Here is a 6352-nt window from a genome sequence, read left to right as displayed (position 1 = left end):
AGGTAACTAATTATTACCGCATTCGAGTATGCGCACGAGCAACAGATACACTCAAACAAACAAGCACACACACATAATATGAGTGTGCTTGTTTGTTTGTGTGTATTTGTTGCTTGTGCGCTTACTCGAATGCAATAATAATTAGAATCACCTTTGTCAAGCAATGATAGTTGCTAATGTATTATAGTTACAGGAACAATGGATTTTCATGCCACTAACGTGTGCACCTTACGTATATATATATATATATATATATATATATATATATATATATATATATATATATATATATATGTATATATATATATGTATATATATATATATATATATACATATATATATATATATATATATATATATATATATATATATATATAGTGTGTGTGTGTGTGTGTATGTATGTATGTATGTATGTAATTATAATGATGGAGGGAAGTAACTGATGCACATAGAAACTTCATACAAGTTACATAAATAAATATCCGTTTGTATCCACGTGTAAATGCGTTTTACCATTATCTGTATGAGATCTTCGGAAAGGCTCTTGAAATACAAGCTAAGGGATATGAGGAATAAGTTGTTGTCTTTGGTATTTCCGTTTTGATAATTCTGTACCTGAGATAATCCTGCCTTGGTGAGTCAAGGTTGTAAACACTGTCTTAGATCAGAAAGGATTACGAACCCCACCTTTATTTCTTGTTTATTTGATTCGTCACTGAAGCTTTTACTTTTCTCTATTTAATTTACTTTTTTATTTCTTGAACTAAGAATTGCACATCCTATTTTACAAATACCTCTTACTTCTCTCTCTCTCTCTCTCTCTCTCCTCTCTCTCTCTCTCTCCTCTCTCTCTCTCTCTCTTTCGACGTTTCTAGGACCAAGGGGATTTCTAATTGGCGACCTTGCACTTGGTGTGGTCAAGGGTGTGTGGACCACTTCTCACCACGTGGCCTTTTGTTTACAAAGGAGGAATGTATGACCATACATACTGAATACATGTAATGTTATATATCATATTTTTTAGGTGGTTTATAATAGACAGTATATTTAGTATGAAGGCTTTTTTTTGAGGGGGGGGGAACTTTGTACATATTTCCGAGTTTTGTAAAAAGAATTATAATAATAATCATGTTCCTTTTGTTTCATAGGAATAAATTTACAAATCATAGAGTCGAACGTAAAGAAAATATTGTAGTTTGTTCTTTTTTTTCGGTCAAAGTGGTCCAAATATAATTTCTTAATTTTCAACAAAGATTTCATTCATCTTATAGGTGTAAATCATACAGGTCTAATAATTTGGTCGTTATTTATTCTAATAATATAATAATAATAATGATATAATAATAATAATAATAATAATAATAATAATAATAATATTTTTAACACAATAAACATGAGAAAAAACGTATTTATTATTTATAATAAAAATAGACAAATTCATATTGCAGGAATCATGCAAGAATTAAGTATATTTCTTTTTGTAATACTTTTTTGTGTGGTAATCTTCAAAGCACTCAGGATGCATTGCTGGTTGCCTGGTACAAGTTTTACAGTAATATTTTGTTTCTCTCCTTCCACCAGGTCACGTCTAGCACTGAGTGTTGTTGTTGTTGTTGTTGGGGTATTAAAGCCAACACTTGTTGTTGGCACGGGCCTTTCCCTTGGTTGCCCGTAGGGACTCACTGAGTGTTTGGGTACCTGGGTTTATAGGGGTATGGTATGGGATTAGCGGCTTATAGCGACCGAGAGGATTGTCAACCCTGAATAACGCTAAACAAACAGCAAATTTGGCTAGTTTCCCCACGCTTTTGTGCCGAATAACATCGTGATATCTGCTCTTCATTTAGCCAGTTTTTCTAAGAAGAAAATTGACACATAAAACACGTTTTTTGTTCACAAAAATAACATTTCTTGAAAGATATAAAACCAAGTGTTATTCTGGAATTCTTACAAGAAGGAAACATTATTAGTTTGCCTCCTAAAGCAATTATAATACGTGCCAGCTGGGAGGCGGGCTTCGGTCGGAACCTACCATTCGGAAAAGCCGGTTGGGAGCCGGACTTCGAGCGTTAAGGGTTAAAATCAATCTGTTGGAAATATCGCTTATATGTACAGTATATATATATATATATATATATATTTATATATATATTATATATATATATATATAATATATATATATATATATATATATATAAATTTATATATATATGGATAAATATCAACACAACATCGTGTTCAAATAGAAATAAATTTCTACCTCATACTTGGGATTGAACGTTAGCCCCTTCTAATGAGAGGCCAGGTCGAAACCAACCATGCCACGAGAGACCATAAAAGAAATTGGAACCTGGCGCTAACCTAGCTGTCCGAGGATTTACCTGGCGAGACATCAGTCTCTTACCAGCGAGTTTTACCCAATTTCCCGGCCCACCACATGACACAATTGGTAGTAATTCATTCAAATTACCCCTAATGAGTCAATAGGGATAAATATCAACACAACATCGTGTTCAAATAGAAATAAATTTCTACCTCATACTTGGGATCGAACGCTAGCCCCTTCTAATGAAAGGCCAGGTCGAAACCAACCATGCCACGAGAGACCATAAAAGAAATTGGAACCTGACGCTAACCTAGCTGTCCGAGGATTTACCTGGCGAGACATCAGTCTCTTACCAGCGAGTTTTACCCAATTTCCCGGCCCACCACGTGACACAATTGGTAGTAATTCATTCAAATTACCCCTAATGAGTCAATATGGATAAATATCAACACAACATCGTGTTCAAATAGAAATAAATTTCTACCTCATACTTGGGATCGAACGCTAGCCCCTTCTAATGAAAGGCCAGGTCGAAACCAACCATGCCACGAGAGACCATAAAAGAAATTGGAACCTGACGCTAACCTAGCGTTGATGAGTTTCGTTTATACCGTGAACAATCTTTTACCCGGCACTTTCAGACATAACCGTCTACAGAGGCCCAGCACTTTATCCAGTTCATAAATATACCGCATGATTCACATTTTAATTCCCGTCGAATAATTGATTTGTTCTTCATCCAGTCAATCATAGGTAACATTTCCTTCCCAATTAATGGTTTCATAACCTCCGTGAACGTAGACCTATCCATTTTGAAGGATAATGGATTATCTGAATATCTAAATTAGTTTTTCTTTTATATTATATAGATGAAAACCATTTTTGAAGGATTTGGGTAATTACTCAACCAGCTGTTAAAGTAAGTATGAAAAAAAATTGAGCTAGCTGAATAAGTGAATTGAAAAAAGTTTAACAAGTAAATAGAAGCTTTACGTAGCAATTGAAATGCTTGGACTTGTTTAATTACTCATCCAACTGTTCAAGTACAAAAATATTTAACTAGCTATTTAAGTAAACAAAAAGTTCAACACGTTAATAGTAGCTTTAAGTAGCAACTGAAAAGCTCGTGTAAAGATTAAAGATCCCATTTTCACATGTCAAGAATAGGGAACCCAATTTACCTCATGTCAAGAATAGGGAAGCCTGGAAGGAGTACGACTTTCCCTATCTTGGTATACATTATTAGAGAATTTACAGACGCCCTCACACGCGCCCATACTACTAAAGAACACCTGCGGTTTCTTCGTGAATGCTGGGAGGAACAAGTCATTCCGAAATGCATGATAACGAAATCCCTATTGGAAATAGAAGATCAGCCATTTGGTTATATACAGAGAAGTATATTAGAAAAGCATATAAATTCAATGAAAATTAAAAACCGAAGAGCGTTTGAAGACCTAACAAGAAAAAGGAGACATTTTGAAGCCTCAATACCAACGGATTGGAAAGACCCACTTCGAGGTTTCTGCTATGAAGAAATGAACGAGAAAGTGTATAGAAAACTCAAACAAAAGCATGACACAAAACTCAATGCATTGATAGAAAGTAGCCCGTGGACTGCAAACGTTAATCCAGAATGTGTGGTTAATCTGTCAAATAAAATTTTGGATAAAAATATGAAGTGTGCCTTGGGATACGGTTTAAATTTCTCGATGTCATCAAGTGCAGTGAATAGTGTAGAAATTACAAATGGAGTGTGTAACCTGGAAAAATTCAGTGATATTTCTGTAGAAGAAGTAAATATGATTAAGGGTATTATATACAGCAATATGAAAAAACCAGTGGTTCCAAATTGCCCAAAAAGATTCAAGAGAGCAATTGCCGAATTGAAGCAAAATAGAAATATTAAACTGACAAAAGCCGATAAATCTGGAGCACTGGTAATCTTGAATAAAAATTATTATATAGAAAAAATGGAAAACCTCTTGAGTGATGAAAGCACATACATGGAATTAAGAAAAAATCCAATTGAGTTTGTGAATAGTAATTACAACAAAAAAGTGAAAGAGTTACTAAAAGGGAATGAAGATCTGATAAAAAAGGTTTGTACAATATCACCAACATTGCCATATATGTATGGAACTATTAAAACTCATAAGCCAAATTATCCAGCTAGGCCAATAATTAGCTCTGTAGGTTCAGCAGCATATAAATTATCTAAGTACCTTGTGAATATCCTCAATCCTTTAGTTGGCACCATTTCATATTCAAATATAAAAAATAATGTAGACTTGATTAACAAACTGAATGAAGTACAGATTAACAGTACCTGTAGGCTTGTCAGTTTTGATGTAGTCTCACTATTCACTAAAGTACCTATTGATGACATGTTGGAATTTTTATCTGAAACCTTAGATAATAGACAATTGAATCTACCATTCTCCAAACAAACTATAATATAATTAATTAAACTATGTATAAAAGATTGTAAATTTGAATTCAATGGGAGATTTTATGCACGAACATTTGGTATGGCTATGGGAAACCCTTTATCCCCAGTATTAAGCAATCTATATATGGAATTTTTTGAAAGCAGAATCTTAAATAACATCATACCTAACAATGTAAAATGGTTTCGATATATTGACGACATAATATGTGTGTGGCCAGGAAATGAAAATTTAGATAACTTTTTTCTTAGATTGAATAGTTTGGTACCATCAATAAATTTCACTATGGAGCTGGAGAATAATTGTACCCTACCTTTTTTGGACTGTCACATACATAGATGTAACAATAGTCTCAAGTTTAGTGTATATAGAAAGCCAACGAATATCTCGGCATATGTCCATTATTACTCAAACCAAGGTAACAAAGTTAAGAAATCTGTATTTACTTCTATGTTTTTAAGAGTATTTCGAGTCTGCAGCCCTGAATATGTTGATGACGAAATAAATGGGATTACAGCAATAGGTAAAAAACTAAAGTATCCTGAAATTGTGTTAGATGATGCCCTAAGAACAGCAAAAAAGACTTTTTTTCGGCAATGATAACAGAAAAAACTACAACACAAAAAATTTACTTGTACTACCTTATTGTAATTCTTTTAAAGAAATTCCCCAACTGTTAAAAAACTTCAATGTAAATGTAGCATTTAAGAGTAAAAATACAATAAAAACAGCATTAATAAAGAATTCTCCTGACATTACCAAGGGATGTGTATATCGTATTCCATGCAATGCTTGTGAAAAATACTATATTGGTCAAACTGGTAAAGCCCTAGAAAACAGAATTGAACAACATAAGAAAAGTGTCAGGTATGCTCAAGATAATAATGCACTCTTTGCTCACGTTAGAGATAAAAATCACACCATTAATTGGACAGGTGCAAAGAAATTGGTTCACTCAAATAACTTAGTGGAAAGAAACATCATAGAGTCCAGTTTCATAAAAGAAACCTTTGAAAACAACTTGAATATTGGTCATGGAATGTATGAACTCGACGCCTTTATATGTAAAGAGATTTGTAAGCTATATAAAAAAACATTAACCACTTAATGTAGAATTGAATGTATTGTGAATAATTAACGTCGCTGTGAAATTAATATTTAGACCTAAGATACCATTCATTAAAGGGTACAATTATTTTATATAGTATGCATAAGTATATTGGCACTATATAGTGTTATGCTAGATATAAGTATTGATATATACATGATTATATGTTTATGATATTAATGTTGTATGTATATAAATGTATATGTACATATGTATGTATGTGTATGTATGTATGTGTATGTGTATGTGCAAGACAACAGCGCAGGGAGAAAAGACAAAACCGTCGAGATCGGATACCCCCGGTCAACCCAGACCTGACTTGCCAGTTGTGTGGCAGAGTGTGTGGATCCAGAATTGGTCTTCACAGCCATGCAAGATGGCACCAACGACAACAGATTTAACTTCATCCCCATCACAGCGAAGCAGAAGTCGTCTTCGATTCGAAGGACAGCAATAACGTAACGTAAT

Source organism: Palaemon carinicauda, chromosome 12 (genome assembly GCF_036898095.1).
Source record: "Palaemon carinicauda isolate YSFRI2023 chromosome 12, ASM3689809v2, whole genome shotgun sequence".
In the NCBI taxonomy this organism is placed as follows: domain Eukaryota; kingdom Metazoa; phylum Arthropoda; class Malacostraca; order Decapoda; family Palaemonidae; genus Palaemon; species Palaemon carinicauda.
The sequence above is the reverse complement of the archived record's forward strand: the minus strand, read 5'-3'. Positions refer to the sequence as shown.